We start from the raw sequence: 18,655 nt of genomic DNA, 5'->3' as shown, positions 1-18,655 counted from the left end.
GCTGCTCATCCCGTCTGCGAAATTGCCGATGACACCGCCTTCCTTGCCCTTGCCCCCACCCTGCAGCGCTCCCAACACCTTCTCCAATCCCATCTTGACCGGTTCACCGCTTGGTGCAACCAGTGGTGCTTAAGGTCAATTCCTCCAAAACCCAGGCGATCATTGTAGGCAAAACCACCCCTTCCTTCCACCTCCTTGATTTCTATCTCACCATCTATGGCCGTCCTATCACCCTCACTCCCACCCTTAAGTACCTTGGCGTCACCCTCGACCGTCGCCTTTCCTGGACTCCCCATCTCCGTACAATCCAAGCCAAGGCACGCTCCAGACTCCGTCTCCTCAAGCTCCTTTCCGGCCGTACATGGGGTCTCGACCCCTCCACAATCCTCCACACCTATAAATCCCTTATCCGCCCTATCCTTTGTTACGCCCATCCAGCCTGGATCTCCGCCTCCCCCCTACCTTTTATAAATCCCTCCAAATCCTTGAACGCCATGCTCTCCACCTCACCTATCGCATCTGTCTCCCCTCCCCCACGTGGATCCTGTATGATCTCATCCCCTTCCCCCACCTCCTCCTTTTCCTTGAAAGGATGCGAATCCTGTACACCTCTCGCAAACTTGATCCTCCTCATCCGCTTGTCTCACCCATCCTCTCCCACCCCCGCTCACTGCCGTGCCTGTATTCCCACGTCCCACCCGGCCTCCATCTCTCCACCCTCCTCACCCTCTCCCTAGGTGGCTTCCACCAGCTCCCCCTCCCTGATGATGTCCTCCTCCCCTCCATCTACCCCTCCTACCAACTTTGATCCTCCTCCTCACTTCCTGTGTCCTTTCCTTTCGGCACACCTCTCTCCCTTCTCTTCCCTTCCCTTCTCTTTCCTTTTCCCCTTTCTCCTCCCTCCTCCCCTCTTCCCCCGGGCTTCCCCTCCCCCTTCCTCCCTTCCCCCCGTCTCCCCTGCCCTTGGCATCTGCTCTCCCCTCTCCCTCTCCCTCTCCCAACCCCCCTCCTCCTTTCTTGGCATGTCCCCGGACTCGTACACGGTTAGTGAACATTCGCGCGCCGGAGATCTACGCCTCGCCTCGTGTTCTGTGTGTATCGTCGTTTTGTGCTTAAGTGGTTCTGTATTATTCGTTTTGTGCACCTCTTTTCACGTATGACAATATTCGTCTCTGTCCAAGTGTCTGAACAAATTTTATCTTGGACTCCACGCCCGTGAACAGCTCCATGTATTTTAAATAGTGATTGTCTCCGTTTCTATGTCCACCATGTTTTTTCTCTCGATGTCTTCCTTTATATCTTGTGTGTATCTCTGAGGCCAAAGAGCGGCGTAGCATGCTGCTGCTGGCCTGCCTGTACCCAGGTTTGAAAATAACAATAAAGAAAAAAAAGAAAAAAAGTCTGCGAAATTGTTTGTTTGTTGATGGAATGTTTCGTCTTTTCCCTTTGAAAGTACAGGTTTGAGGTGTTATCTCCCTCTTGCATTGTATCTTGACATACAGGATGTTACAAAACGACACCGGCAATCTTCAAGCGGTTGTAGAGGGTGTCTGGAGGTACAAATTAAGGATAGGAAACCGTGTCCGGAAACGTCATCCAACGACGCTGCAGATCGTCGAAGCTAGAGGCGCCGGCGCCTGTCGCTAAGCCACAACTTCGGCAGAACACCTGACTTTGTACACTGGCGAACAGCAGGCGGAACGTCTGGCAGTGTTGTTCGTCATCGAGCGGTCGTGACTGATTTCAATGATCGTCAGTGGAGACCATGAAGCTGACTGCTGCGAGACAGGCTTCGTCTCCTACGAAAGCGATGCTCTGTTGCCTTGGTGGATAACCCTTCCATCTGCAGTTTATATTCCTCCTGTATATCGAAAACATTGGGGTTTTTATACGGTTCTAGGAGATAAATAAACTACAGATGGAAACACGTGCCTGAAACCATCTTCTACCGAAGCAACAGAACATCACACTCATAGGAGACAACACGTCTATGCATCAGTCGCGATCACTGAATGACAAACAACACTGCCAGAGGTTCCACCTACGGTCCGTCAGCGTGCAAATTCAAAGTCACGTTTGCTGCCGAAGTTGTGGGCTAGAGACAGGGGCCAGCGCCTGTAACAGCGACATTTTGTAGCGCCGTTGGACGGCGTTTCTGTACACTGGTTCCTATCCTCATTTTGTTCCTCAAGACGCTCTCTACGACCCCTTGAAGTTTGTCGCTATCATTTATTAACATCCGATATATGGTTTGCTTTAAGGTACCATAGCTTCTATTGTAATTCCAGTTATTTCCTCTGTACACAGTTTTTTGAGTGTACCAATTGTATGCATTAATCAGTACAATGTTATTAAAAGTGACAACTGTAAAGGGTTCTGACGTATGTGTGTAGGCAGAACGAATTTCCACAGTTGCACTGTTAGTCTTCCAGAGCAAACGAATTATAATTGATACGTTATGCAAGGTTTGTACGTAGGCAGTATGGCAACAGAATCGTATGTTTTCCATGGTGTACGTCAAAGGAAGTCCTCTTCCCTGGAGTCGTTTTACTGTTGATGTTAGGTTAGTGGACTGTTATTTGTAGTGTACAACTTGGCTCTTTCTGATATGCTTCAATTAAATTCTGAATGCTGTAGTATTCTTTCTCAGTACAATTGAGCTGTGACTCGTATGTGTTTGTAGTATCTCCCATCTCAAGGGACTTGCTTACGGATAATAATGAACAGTGTAGTGCTGGCCTAAATGTCTTAACAGTATTAGACTGCAGGGAATAAAAATGCAGATGGATGATGTTTCCTTAACTATGTGAAAGACTGTCTACGTACGTTAAACACCGACATGTGGTGATACTGTGTCGAAGTATCCCCACTGAGACTTCACATCACTTGTTTGATAATTCCATAATTCTCATACGTTTTGGTAGTAAAAACTTTGTTCGAACACCTTGGGCTTTTGTATTGGAATACTATAGCCTTTGCAAATTAGAGAAGCATTGCTGTATATATGTAAATTCAAGATTAAAAAAGGATGGTTAATATCACCCACTTTCCTTAAAAATTGAGTCATTACTCCTTTTAGAAGCAATGGAATCAGTGGCATGGTGACAATGCTCCATAAATAACAAATTGATAACGCCTTACCTCGATACTTGTAATCACTGTGGGAAAGACATGCTGCAGTACATGTTTCAAATGCGCAACATAGTCCAGAACACGAATATGTAACCCATAATTGCACACATCATGCGTTTCCCAACGACTGAGCTACCTGGGGACACTTCGCCATGCAAATGAATGTTTCCTGTATGGGACAAACACATATGAGTGAAGTGGAACACTATGCACGTGCACTATGCGCTTTTCTTTAGTTCCTAATTGCTGCAAAGTATATTTTCAGGATTTCTCGTGCAGCTGAGTGGTTATTGTTATAGGGGTGCCAATTACATCTATGTCATATACGCCATCCTTTTGTTCCGCGTATTTTTGAGCAATTGTATAATTATGTTTTACAACACATCGTAATTAGACCTGGTTTTGTTAGGTTATCCATTATTCTCGAAGTATTGGCATTCGTTTTTTAATTGTTAACCAGTTGCCTGCCTGCGTACATGTTAATAACATTAAAATGTACACGTTTGTGGATCTGTGATAGGAAATTTTGCGTGTTGCTGAATTTACCGTTGAGTTCATTTTGTTTTTTTTCTTGTTGTGAAAGCTGTCTGTACAGCCAGTGACAGGTTGAGACTAATATAGCTTTCTGCCTAATGGAATGATACTGTGGAATTGTGATGGTAATTGAGTTGTATACTTCCTATCTGCGTGGTGGCTGATCTTATAGTTTAAAGTGTAGTTGTTGAAGAGAGTAGTTTGATATCTGTTCTGAAGTAGACAATGCTATTTCTACGTCTAAATTCTCTGTATTATTTGTCACAACTTCATCTTCGTTTGGCTACAACTGGTATCAAAGTTAGCTGTATCAACTATCCCACTCTTCAACAGAATACGGGGAAAAATTAACAGCCTGTGTATTAAGCACCTAAATCTTTCCATGCCCTGAGTAGCTTTGAACTGTGGCACCACCTCATGGGAAGATGTATGAAATAATGCTCTCCTGCAAATGCAATACTAAGCCATGCATAATTATTACTAACTTAAACTGGTGGTAAGAAGAATAAAATACCTTTTAAATCTGCGGCTGCTAATGCTATACTTAATGGTTCATCTGTTTTCGTACAATGTAAATTGAATTTTAGATGTTAATGTTTCTTTGCATGGTAATGTTTGGTTCACAGTAGCAATTGTTAGGGGACATCGTGATGTTGTTAATGTTCCTGCTCAAGAGAGTTTTTCTAAACGTGATGGTACTGCTTATCGAACTTATCATGTTGGGGAACTGTCTAATAAGGATTTTGAAAAGCCCAGTTATCTATCTCCGTCTGCTTTTAGCTTGTATACTTGTAATGAAGGTAAAATAAAATCTGATAAAAGTGATCATTTACAGATTAAAATTAAATGTAAAAATAAGTGGTGATTGTACTGTACTAGGTGCATTCAAGTTCTAAGGCCTCCGATTTTTTTTTTCTAATTAACTACTCACCCGAAATCGATGAAACTGGCGTTACTTCTCGACGTAATCGCCCTGCAGACGTACACATTTTTCACAACGCTGACGCCATGATTCCATGGCAGCGGCGAAGGCTTCTTTAGGAGTCTGTTTTGACCACTGGAAAATCGCTGAGACAATAGCAGCACAGCTGGTGAATGTGCGGCCACGGAGAGTGTCTTTCATTGTTGGAAAAAGCCAAAAGTCACTAGGAGCAAGGTCAGGTGAGTAGGGAGCATGAGGAATCACTTCAAAGTTGTTATCACGAAGAAACTGTTGCGTAACGTTAGCTCGATATGCGGGTGCGTTGTCTTGGTGAAACAGCACACGCACAGCCCTTCCCGGACGTTTTTGTTGCAGTGCAGGAAGGAATTTGTTCTTCAAAACATTTTCGTAGGATGCACCTGTTACCGTAGTGCCCTTTGGAATGCAATGGGTAAGGATTACGCCCTCGCTGTCCCAGAACATGGACACCATCATTTTTTCAGCACTGGCGGTTACCCGAAATTTTTTTGGTGGCGGTGAATCTGTGTGCTTCTATGGAGCTGACTGGCGCTTTGTTTCTGGATTGAAAAATGGCATCCACGTCTCATCCATTGTCACAACCGACGAAAAGAAAGTCCCATTCATGCTGTTGTTGCGCGTCAACGTTGCTTGGCAACATGCCACACGGGCAGCCATGTGGTCGTCCGTCAGCATTCGTGGCACCCACCTGGATGACACTTTTCGCATTTTCAGGTCGTCATGCAGGATTGTGTGCACAGAACCCACAGGAATGCCAACTCTGGAGGCGATCTGTTCGACAGTCATTCGGCGATCCCCCAAAACAATTCTCTCCACTTTCTCGATCATGTCGTCAGACCGGTTTGTGTGAGCCCGAGGTTGTTTCGGTTTGTTGTCACACGATGTTCTGCCTTCATTAAACTGTCGCACCCACGAACGCACTTTCGACACATCCATAACTCCATCACCACATGTCTCCTTCAACTGTCGATGAATTTCAATTGTTCACACCACGCAAATTCAGAAAACGAATGATTGCACGCTGTTCAAGTAAGGAAAACGTCACCATTTTAAGTATTTAAAACAGTTCTCATTCTCGCCGCTGGCGGTAAAATTCCATCTGCCGTACGGTGCTGCCATCTCTGGGACGTATTGACAATGAACGCGGCCTCATTTTAAAACAATGTGCATGTTTCTATCTCTTTCCAGTCCGGAGAAAAAAAAAATCGGAGGCCTTAGAACTTGAATGCACCTCGTATATTATCACTAATATCGCGAGATTCTTGTATGGCAACTACTGTAGACCGCACTGAGTCGTTAGGAGAGATCCGAGCAGGATACGGTGGTTAGGACCTAGCTACACTCGACAGCGCCGAAAAAACATTATTGCCAATAACATTTATTGAGCAATAATACAGGATTGTCTCCCAAGGCGAAACGCCACAGTTGGGCTGACAGAGTAACGGTCTCATCGCAAGTGAGGCCAGCACACACTCGACTTGCAGTTTCGCCGGCGCAGCGAAGCCTCAGGTGCCAACCGTTACGTCACCAGCTGGCCCTCGACCCGTGGTCGTCGGTGGCCTCCAGCTCTACGTACCGCTGGACAGGAAAGATTTGCACTCAGGAGACATGCCCCCAGGTCCATCTAGTGTACTCGCTGTCACGTGGGGGTCAGCCCTCAGCCTACGTTTAGGGGACAGGAACCGACAGCACTGATGGTTGCCACAGGAATGGTATGGGCAGCAGCAGTGACCATGCAAGGCAAGTGATAGACATTGTCCTAGTCACGAAGGTCAAGCCTCCAGTACGATTCCAGGGTGATAGCAGTCTCCGCGCTCCATCAGCGTTGCCTTGGGAGTTTGGCACTGCAGAAGGTACAGGCAGGGTCCTTCCAGCATGACTCCATCCAGCATGCTTGTGACTCCATTGGCGATCAAAGATGGCTAGGCTCCCGAGGGTCGACTCCCATACCCTCCCTTCCCACTAGAGTTGGGGGATTCATAGAGTTGAATCTTTCAAAGGAGTGAACAATCAGTGATTCGACGGGGCCTCTGCTGGTCAGAGCAAAATGCACGCCACACAACACAGCCAGCGCCGGCCTCTGCCCTGCTTCTGCCTTGGCTGCCTGCATTGTGCAGTGCCCCATTGGATTTTGTGTTTCACATATGCCGTGCCGTTTCTGTGCTTCCTCTGCCGCGTGCAGTGTCTGGCACACCTTAACTTAGCATCGCACTCCGTCGGCGATAGTTTCAGTCGCATGTCCTGCCCTCTGGGCAGTTGATGCGAGCAACAGGACAGAGAGCCTCCTAGCGGAGAACATAAGAACTGCATGCAACAACCTGCTCGCAAGAGAACGGACGATTTGTCTCGGAGCGGGTGACTGGTGGCCGTTCACTGCTCCCCCCTCCCTCGGAACTCGCATGCTCAACGCTCTCGACTCTAGCCAGAGCGCTGAGCAAAGCAACTCGGGTGTCACTCTGGTCTCTGCAGTCTTAGCTCACGCAGTAATACAGCTCGTGGCTCGACCTGCTTGAGTCAGCGCCTCTGCATCGGAGTTCGTTTCTAATATAAACCTATCAGTGATTTTTCCTTCATTGTGGACTGTAGTCATACTATTCTTTATGAATGAAAATGCTACTATTTGATTAAGTTTCATTATTACTTCATTTCACACTATCACTATTTAGACGTGGAGGTTTGTTTTGTGGGGCACTCTAAAGTGTCGTTATCAGCATACTATTTTAGCTTTGTAGCCATTATCACGTGCAAAGGTGAAATATTTATTACGTATATGACATGTCTGAATGATTGTCACAATGTTACAATCATTCAGACATGTCAGTTATTTTATGACTATTTCATCCTTGACCATGGTAATGGCTACAAAGCCAAAACCACAATAGTGCAAAATAAATCAATAATCAAAAACTTTGTCATATCGTGGAAATTTCAATAAACAATACAAAATTCTTACTCATTATCTGTGTTACTTCAAAATAAGATCAAATAAGATCAAAATACAGGTATAGTACTGGAATAAACCAAGTTTAAAGGGCAATGTGCCTTCCATTTATTTTCTATTGTGAATGAGTGGTGAGTCATGAAAAAGAGCTAGTTCATTTCAGGGAGTGAACAGTTCTGATCCGATCTCTGAAAAGAACAGTTCTGCCCATCTCTACTTCCCACTGCATACATATAACTGAGACGAGGGCTCAGGCTACCATTGGACATTCATTAATTAGCACTCAGCAAGGAGACTATTGGGTATTTATGTTGGCGCTCAGCAGGGTAGTGCGGATGGCAGTCCCATTCTGTGTCCTGGTTTCTCCTCGTTGTCAGCTCTCATAGTGGCTGCAGACTTTCGCTGCATCTTTCACAGACTCTTCAGTTGGTTTGGCACCTGAATACTTATTGTTGCGTTGTGCTTAGGCCTTCCCAGCGGCACCCTGCTTTCCCACTTGTGTGACGATGTCTCTCGGCTACCACGATGATATTATGCTTTTCTTTCAGACCTCGGCGTTCGGGTGTTCCCCGGTGCTACAGTAGCTTCCGTGTTTGTTGCAACTCCTTCAGCATTCCCCCCTGGCTAGCTGCCTGCTAGCCATTCACGTAGGCTGTTCGGCTTCCAGGAGTTGCCAAGGTAGAACATGGACAAAATTTTAGTGTCTGCCAGTGCTATTATCCTGAGGCGTAACAAAAATCTTCTTTATCTGTAAGTGCACCAGAACAAAACAAGGTGACTAGCAGAATGTCGCAATGGCACGCACACTGTGCATCGCGGGACTTTTGTCAGTTGGTCCACTGTCTCATAGCTCCCAGATTGATGGCACGAAAGCTCGCAAACACGAACTGATCCTTCGTGTTTTCCACATACTGCACGCACCCGTGTATGGCATAAAATACATGAAACATGTACTGCGCCCCAGCCTTAGTCACGAATTGGATAACTGCAATTCAGGTGAGAGGGAGGAGAAGATGGGATATGGGGGAGTGGGGAGAGGGGCCCATAAATTGTTGATAACAGTGACAGTTGGGAGAGGTCTGACAACATTGCAGATTGTGTCAGAACTGTCACATCTCCATGCTATCCTTCAGCCTCCTTTTTCACAGTTAGTGAAAACTGTCTAGTTCTTCATATCAGCTGGTACCTTACAGCTTACCCACATTTGAAGAACATGGAGGAGGGTCTGGTTTCTAGAGAGCCAGCGGGACATTGTCAGATCCGGCCTCCTTTCTCGGTTCCACGCTATCTAGAGGCTTGGTAAATTTATGAAATATCTGTGGGTATGCAATCCAAGGCCGTACTGCTTGTTCTGGAATATGTTTAAGAAACTCGTCAACCACAATAGAACTGCAGTTTACGAGTGAACTAAAATGCTGATTTTTGTGACTCAAAATGCACTGGCAGTCAGTGAGGAATGCCGGCTTTCACAGTTTCCAATGAGGAACGAACAAGTCCTTTTTTTGAGCCATCAGTCTTCTGAATGGTTTGATGCGGAACGCCACCAATTCCTCTCCTGTGCCAACCTCTTCATCTCACAGCCGCACTTGCAACCTACGTCCTTAATTAGGTGCTGAATGTATTACGATCTCTGTCTTCCTCCACAGTGTTTGCCCTCTACAGCTCCCTTTTGTACAATGGAACTTATTCGCTGATGTCTTAGTAGATGTCCTATCATCCTGTCCCTGGTTCTTGTCTAGATATTCCTTTCGTCTCCGACTGATCAGAACCTCCTCATTCCTTACGTTATCATCCCACCTAATCTTCAACATTCGTCTGTAGCACCACATCTCAAATGCTTCGATTCTTTTCTGTTCCGGTTTTCCCACAGTCCATGTTTCACTACCATACAATTCTGTGCTCCAAACGTACGTTCTCAGAAATTTCTTCCCCAAATTAAGGCCTATGTTTGATACTAGTAGCTTTCTCTTGGCCATATGCTCTTTTTTGCCAGCGCTAGTCTGGTTTTGATGTCCTTCTTGCTCTGTGTGTTATTGGTTACTTTGCTGTCTAAGTTGCAGAATTCCTCAACTTCATTTACTTCGTGATCGTCAATCCTGATCCTAAGTTTCTCACTGTTCTCATTTCTGCTACTTCTCATTACTTTGTCTTTCTTCGATTTACTCTCACTCCATGTATCTCTTTTATTTCAACGTAGAAACTCCGCAAATCTTTGGCATCTAACAGTTCCTTGGCTTTTTGTTGCCGGTACTTGTCCTTGATTGTTCTTATTTCAGTTTGGCAGTTGTGACATAACATAACGTTTCACCAAAAAAAAATATTAAAATATTTCGAATAAGCTGTAAACCTAAAAATCGATACATAAAAGTGTCGATGTTTTCAAACTACGTTGAATGTATCGATTTTTCTCACTACGTTAAATATATCGATGTTTTATAACTATGTTAAATGTCTTTGACAACCTGTTAAAAGTAAATGAAGTAAAAGATACTGGAAAAAGAAATGGAAAGCTTAATGACAAAAGGTTTTTATAACGACTGTAGTTCTCATAGGTTAACTAGAAATATATAATACTTTTGACAAAGCAAATAAGAGATTCGGGAATCCAATTTGTGTTTTCAACCTGCAGCTATGTTGATGACCTTGGCGCTAAGTGGGGCCGTGTTAGTAATATCTCTATCATTTCAAGACTGATCTGCGTCCAGGTACTTTTACACAGTTTTGTCCTATTATTTATCTTTTAGGGGGTAGTAGATTTAAATGTTATGCCTATTCTCGTATTAACGGAGATTTAGTGCAGAAAGACACAGCTCATTATACAAATTAAGATTTCAGCGTTAATGTCAATAATCTGACGATTCTACAGATAAATGGATGACGAATCTATGCGTGAATGTTGAACCAGCAATAGTGCCTTTAAATGTGACGTGGCGAAGAGACACACACTCCAGAAGAAAAGAAAACGCAAATCGTGCAGAACTACTAAGAGCAATTTATACTTTGCAAGATCCCCTCGCTTCTAAACTGATACTGTTATTACTCAGCTTAGCCGCGAGTTCGTATTGGGTGGTAAATGTGACGTACAGTTTAACTAGTCAGCATTTCCACCCGGAATTTGCGAGTGTAAGTCGGACCTTCCTTGATCCGCCTTGGTGAGTTGTGTCGTCGGATTTCCTCCTACCTGCGCGCGGTGCAGCTCTCGTAAGTCGTCCCGTGCAGATTCTTCATTGGCGCATTGGATGTCTCTGTCGGTGGAAGCTAATTATCTGAAATTGGTATCGATCAACTTTGGGGTATCTATTTACTCGAAATTAACATTCAGAATGCCGTAATATCACTTTTATTCCTGTTAGATCAATAATGAAACACAGATGTCACAAACTACTCGTAACTGAGGGCATGGCTACCATCGAACAAGACAGGAAGAGCTCGTAACGCCGACTGCCGACTTTGGCGCGCAGTCCGTATCTCTTACTAGTTTCGTCATAGTTCGTAGATTCCGATCAAGTTCGTACTTACTAAGATATGCACTTGTTAATGAACGGGTGTGAATTTTAACGAGGCAAAATTATGATAAATAGCTTCAAACATCCAGAGGCTCCTCCTAGTATTCATGTAGTCATAAATGACTTTAATTATTAAATATAAATAAAGAAAATTGGTGACTTTGGCGCCAAGATGGCGGTCCTTCCCGTCATGTATATTTCCCAGGCTGACGCTTGTTGCTACGGTCCAGCGTCGAGCCCCACCCCACTACGCGTATGGTCGCTTCGTCACCTAGCCAGCCAGCGTGGGAAATGCTTTCCGACTCATGGCCGGCTACGGACTACAGCACTTCCTAACTATAGTGAATACATCAATAAGAGATAATAATTTATTAAAACTGGTAAAAATGTCTTCCTCGCGTAAGAGGCACCTTACAACTTCCATCGCTCTTGCAGAGATAACGAGACCATAGAAGTTAGAACAGCCGAGAAAAGATTAGGCGACAGCTAAAGCATAAACGAACGAAATCGAGTTTAGAAAGACACACGTGTATCTGGGAGCCGTTATTTCTCATGTGTTTACTCCGCTATTATGTCTAATTTCCAATTAAAATTACGTCCACATTACCCTCTTCTAAATGGAATGTAATAGGAAGACTGAATAAAAACATGGTGCATAAAAGTTATTTCAAAGCCCGATATCGTTACACAATTGTCATCATTTACGGACAAAGCCTGAACACTAGGTTTAACACCGCTCACAAGTAAACTAATCCTCAAACGCCAATATAATCAAAGCTAACAATAAGTCATGAAGTACTTCAATGTTTACAACAACTCTAACTCATTAGACGCATCCTAAATTTTTGTTCCCAATGAACAAGCGCACTCATCCTTCAAGCTCCGCTGCACGATTCCCTGAGTAAATCTCGCCTCTCCCTTGCCTTTAGGAGTACCGCCTTACTTTTTACCGGAACAGGGGGCGGCTTCGACCAGCCAATAGAGAGGAAAAGAAAAACGTAATCGTGCTATTCATTGCAACGTCCAGGCCACCGCAGCTAAGAAAACAGAAGTGGCCAAAGAATCCATCTGAGTAATGTAGACGTAGCAGAGACAAAAAAGAAAGGTAGAGGAAATAGATAATCATATTTACAGTGGAGTGAACAAAGAGTGTTGGGCAAAGAAAGGGATATCCGTTGCATTAAGAAATGAGACTGTGTGAACGGCTATTTGAAGCGTATGGATATGAATTTAATAGGATTTGACGTTGCGATCATTGCAGTATATGCACCCACAAATAATGTTACTGACGCTCAAAAGAATAATTTCTTTAATGATCTGACAAACCTCCTACGTCGCATTGGCAACAGGAAGGAGCTGTTTCTTTTAGAACATTTTAATGGACGAGTGGGTATGCAGGATGATAGCAAGGTTGTAGGCAAACGTGAGGAGAATATTGTCAATGACAATCGAGAGAGGCTGGTAGAAACGAGTGCGCAGTACAATCTTGAGATATGGAAAGGCTTTCTTCAACACAGAGATCCATAAAACTACCTGGACACAGCCTATAAGAAAGATACAGTTTATAATTGATTATTGTGTAGGTAAAGAAAGTAATCGCACAGATGTGGAGGACTGCAGAGTCGGGGAGGTGCGAAAACAACTGTAATGAGAATGGATAGAAACTGGACCATTCACAGTATAAGTTAAGTTTCACTGCGAGAGCCTTCAGTTGCCTTCTTATACAAGCTTAGACTGAGTGGGAAGCAACAGCAAAGTGATGATAAACAGTAAAATTAGCGTATAAGACAATTGTGAGAGCTATTCATGAAGCTGGCATTGAAACTCTCACGATAGTTGAGAACACGTCAGGCAAATATGAACGTGATTGGAGGGATGATGATACTGCCGCAAAGATGAAGGAGAAGGAGGCCTATAACAGATGGCTTATGAACGATAACACTGATGATAGAAGTAGATATTTAAAACTGAGGGGAGAAGCAAACAAAGCAGCAGTTAGAGCAAAAAAATACTATGTGTGACTTTTAAATGTGAATAAATTAATAGCTGCACAGAGACTTCAAAGTCCAAAGAAGTGTGGAAGATGATAAAACAGCTAAGAACAAATGGCAGAAGTAGTATAAACTTATAGCTAATAAGCGTAGGCAGATGAAAGACATATTATGAAGAACTGTTTAAAGAAGATTGATCCGATTTCCGGATGTATGCTGCTTTGTAGGCAACGAACATGGCATGGAAATCCAGGAGATAACAACAGCAGAAGTACAGGATACAGTTAAGCAACTGAAAAAAGGCAAACCTTGATCTATATACGGGGTCAACATAAGTAAAACCGACAAAAGGCAGGAACGAATTCCTGACTGGAAATGGAGGAAAAAAGGTCCTATGAACATGTGTCCGGAAATGCACCGTTGCCACAGTAGACGGCGCTGACGAATGACATAAATCCGTCCCAGCAGTCTGTCGGTTTTATTAATGTTTCACCCGTACATGGAGTTGCTGAAGGCCGGGCCAAACGTGACATTTGAACATCTCGCAGTGCTATTTAACAGCTGTCTTAGTGGAGAGGAAATTGCTGTCGAGTTTGCATCTACATCTACATCTACATTTATACTCCGCAAGCCACCCAACGTTGTGTGGCGGAGGGCACTTTACGTGCCACTGTCATTGCCTCCCTTTCCTGTTCCAGTCGCGTATGGTTCGCGGGGAGAGCGACTGCCGGAAAGCGTCCGTGTGAGCTCGAATCCCTCTAATTTTACATTCGTGATCTCCTCGGGAGGTATAAGTAGGGGGAAGCAATATATTCGATACCTCATCCAGAAACGCACCTTCTCGAAACCTGGACAGCAAGCTACACCGCGATGCAGAGCGCCTCTCTTGCAGAGACTGCCACTTGAGTTTGCTAAACATCTTCGTAACGCTATCACGCTTACCAAATAACCCTGTGACGAAACGCGCCGCGCTTCTTTGGATCTTCTCTATCTCCTCTGTCAACCCGACCTGGTCCGGATCGCACACTGATGAGCAATACTCAAGTATAGGTCGAACGAGTGTTATGTAAGCCACCTCCTTTGTTGATGGACTACATTTTCTAAGGACTCTCCCAATGAATCTCAACCTAGCCCCCGCCTTACCAACAATTAATTTTATATGATCATTCCACTTCAAATCGTTCCTTACGCATACTCCCAGATATTTTACAGAAGTAACTGCTACCAGTGTTTCTTCCGCTATCATATAATCATACAATAAAGGATCCTTCTTTCTATGTATTCGCAATACATTACATTTGTCTATGTTAAGCGTCAGTTGCCACTCCCTGCACCAAGTGCCTACCGCTGCAGATCTTCCTGCATTTCGCTGCAATTTTCTAATGCTGCAACTTCTCTGTATACTACAGCATCATCCGCGAAAACCGCATGGAACTTCCGACATTATCTACTAGGTCATTTATATATATTGTGAAAAGCAATGGTCCCATAACACTCCCCTGTGGCACGCCAGAGGTTACTTTAACGTCTGTAGACGTCTCTCCGTTGATAACAACATGCTGTGTTCTGTTTGCTAAAAACTCTTCAATCCAGCCACACAGCTGGTCTGATATTCCGTAGGCTCTTACTTCGTTTATCAGGCGACAGTGCGGAACTGTATCGAACGCCTTCCGGAAGTCAAGGAAAATGTCATCTACCTGGGAGCCTGTATCTAATATTTTATGGGTCTCATGAACAAGTAAAGCGGGTTGGGTCTCACACGATCGCTGTTTCCGGAATCTATGTTGATTCCTACAGACTAGATTCTGGGTTTCCATAAATGACATTATACACTAGCAAAAAACATGTTCAGTTCTACAACAGATCGATGTCAGAGATATAGGCCTATAGTTTTGCACGTCTGCTGGACGACCCTTCTTGAAAACTGGGACTACCTGTGCTTTTTTCCAATCATTTGGAACTTTCCGTTCCTCTAGAGACTTGCGGTACACAGCTGTTAGAAGGGGGGTAAGTTCTTTCGCATACTCTGTGTAGAATCGAATTGGTATCCCGTAGGTGGGTTCATCACAAACATATTTAAAAAGCTAAGCAAGAATGACCGCAAAAATTATCGAGGCGTCAAAGTTCTCAGTTCTGTTTTGAGGCAATATGGAAAGAGGCCTCAAATGAGAATTGAGAGAGAAATTTAAGAATTAGAGAAACAGGGTGGCTTTCGGGCAGGCCTTTTGTCGACAATATATGCAGCATTAGACAGATGACTGACAAAAGACTGTTACATAACTTGGAGAAATACATGGTTTTTATAGACCTGCAGGCCTTTTGTCGACAATATATGCAGCATTAGACAGATGACTGACAAAAGACTGTTACATAACTTGGAGAAATACATGGTTTTTATAGACCTGCAAAAGGCCTAAGACAATGTACCATTCTCTAGGGTGTGGGAACAATAAACACCAGAACATTCACGTATGTTACGTAAAAATTGTTAGAAATCTATTTCAGATAATACTTGTTTTAAAGTAGGGAAGTTACTGTCACAGAAATCTAAGGTTATCAAAGGATTGAGACAAGGATTCTGTTTAGAGCCTACCCCCTTCAAAATATTTTTGAACAAAGTACTGCGAAACAGGAAAAGGCAACATAAGAACATGGGAATTAGAGCAGGTGAGGACATCGTGTTCTGCCTACATGTCGCCGACGATCAGGTCATCTTCACCGAGGAAGAATTACAATTTAAGGAAACTTAAAAAATAATATGACCAAAGGGGGGAATGAAAATTAACTTTACCAACACTGAATACTTGGTTCTCGGAGGTGTAGGAGGGGCCCTTGTTATGAATGATATATCTACATGGTGAAAAGTATTTAAACCGACAAACTCTGGGAGGTTGTAGGGGACATCAAAACAAATATTTTTCCGTAATGTCATTTTTTCCTATGAAGAGTATTTAAACAGGTAGAGGAAGATTTATCTGGCGGCAAATTAATTAAACCAACAAACAGTTTTCCATTTTTTTATAATCAAAAGACAACACATTAAGACAACCCAATTTCAATTACAATAGATTTTCAAAAATGCCTCCATTGACACGTAAACAAAGGTTAAACCGTCGGATCATGTTGTGTCTGACACGGGCAAAAACCCCAGGAGTACCCTGAATTATTCCTGCTGCTGCTACTATCCGGGCAACCAGATTCTCTTCTGATGCAGCAGGAGTTGCCTAAACAAGGTTGCGCATCTCTCCCCACACAAAAGCGTCCAGAGGGGACATATCTGGGGATCGAGCAGGCCATGATACAGGACCACATCTGCCAATCCACGTTTCTGGGAACCGTCGGTCCAGGAATCGACTCACACGACGACTGACATGTGCCGGCGCCCCGTCATGTTTGAAGCACATTCGTTGTCTTGTAGGGAGCGGGACGTCTTCCAGCAACTTCCTCAAATTGCAGCGTTCTTGCTGTGCTACGGCGTCCCTATCGAGGTAATGTGCTAAATGACCCGGTCCGCAGACGTTGGTACACAGCAGCAAAGGTCGTATGACGCGGGTTACGGCGATTAGGATATTGTTGTTGATAAACTCGCTGTATAGCTCGTCCGTTGTGGTGTGCTACGTAGTACTCACCAACCATATCAGTGTACTCACTCCAGGTGTATCGATCCATTAGTAAACAGAGACAATTCACTACTGCACTGGTGGACAGCAGTAGCCTACAACTGAAGACCGTAATACGGCCTCTAACAACTGAAGAGCGTAATGCGGCCTCCACCGGTTTAAATAATCCTCATAGGAAAAAATGACTTTAGGGAAAAATATTTGTTTTGATGTCCCCTAAAACCTCCCAGAGTTTGTCCGTTTAAATGCTTTTCACCCTGTATAGTGAAGCGTAGTCGTTCATATAAACACTTAGGGACAATCACCTCGGATAACGGTGCAAGCATCGAGGAAATAAAGCACAGAATAGGAAAGGGAAAGGTGGCAACTAAGCAGTTACACTCCATCATTTGGAATAAAACGACATCAAAAAACCTGAAAAGGAGGATATATGGAACTATAGTTGAAAGTATTGTTCTGTATGGTCCTGAACTGTGGGAAGTCTGAGGGTCAATGAGAAGAAATTAAACACCGTGTAAATGGGGTTTTGGAGTCGAAGTTGTAAAGTAACAAGAATAGACAAAATATGAAATGAAGTCCTACGAGAACAGATGGGAGTTACAAAAGATATTGCAGACACAAATGAAAATAAACGGCTTAGAAGAATTCCAAAGGAAAGAGGGCCTTCTAAAATATGGCGCTGGAGCCCCTACGACACACAAATAGAGGAAGGCTTCATCTACGTTGGAACGATAGAGAGAGGCATGCGATGCAGAACAGGGGTATGCAAGAAGACGACTGGCAGGATAGACGGAGATGGAACTTGGGTGCGAACACTCCACATGGTGTAGAAAACTCGAAAAAGAATCAGTTTCCTTTCTGGACAGGCAGACTGAACCACTACAGGCTCACATTAATGTAATCACTAGTCAAAAGCCAGAATAACTGCCTTTTGCAGCGCAGACGTGCAGGGATAGTCAGTGAAGTTCTGAAAGATACCGACAGGGATATAGAGCCATGCCGACCTCAGTACCGTGGCCAGCTGCGCTAAGTTTCTTGTTTGAGGATAAACTGCGCGAGCAGTCCGATCGAGATGGTCCCACAGATTTTCGATTAGGTTTAAATCCGAGGAGTTTTGTGGCCAGGAGACAATGGTAAACTCATTCTGGTGGTCTCAGAACCACACATGTACACCTAGAGCTGTTTGTATTGGTACATGCCATTGTGCCGAGGACAAAATAAACGGCATTCATGTGTGGGCATGGTCCCCAAAGATAGATGCAAACTTGTGTTGATCCATTGTGCCTTCCAGAATGACCGCGCAGGGACCGCCACGAAAATATTCCCTAGATCACAATCCTCCCTCCTCCGGCCTGAACTCTTCCGACGATTGCTGCTGGGCCGTGCACGCCAACGACCATCTGTCCGAAGAAGCACAAAACGAGATTCATTTGAAAAGACCACCGGTCGTCACTGAATGGACGTCCAGTTACGGCACTGACGTGCATATTCCAGCCTTCGTTGCCGATGAACAGCAGTCAGTATGGGTGCATGAACCAGGCAATAGCTACGGAGGCCCATAAGCACCAACTTTCGCTCAACAGTCGTTGAGGAGTCACTGTTTATCTAGGCGATCAGTTGCTAAACATTCATCAGTACACATCTCTGCAGCCGAAACACCTGCAGTCTATAACCCGTGGTGCACCATAGTTGACTTGGCTCCAGTTGTGCATGCACGGTTTTGCCATGGCAGCAAATGAACAGTTAAGAAACTTAGCAGTTTAGGAATTGATTCCAACCTTGGCTTGAAAGACAATGCTAATCCTCTTTTGGACGTCAGGTACATCACTCTGTTTCCTCATTACGACAAAGACTATTCTATTTTCCGCGTCCCTCCATCACAGTTTATATACCCTCCACTGCTAGAGCTGCCACCTGTCGATTTGTGAATGGTTATTTCACATTGATGTCGAATATAGGCGGTGGCCACA

The sequence above is a fragment of the Schistocerca cancellata genome, chromosome 7 (genome assembly GCF_023864275.1).
Source record: "Schistocerca cancellata isolate TAMUIC-IGC-003103 chromosome 7, iqSchCanc2.1, whole genome shotgun sequence".
In the NCBI taxonomy this organism is placed as follows: Eukaryota; Metazoa; Arthropoda; class Insecta; order Orthoptera; family Acrididae; genus Schistocerca; species Schistocerca cancellata.
Note: the sequence above shows the minus strand (reverse complement) of the source record.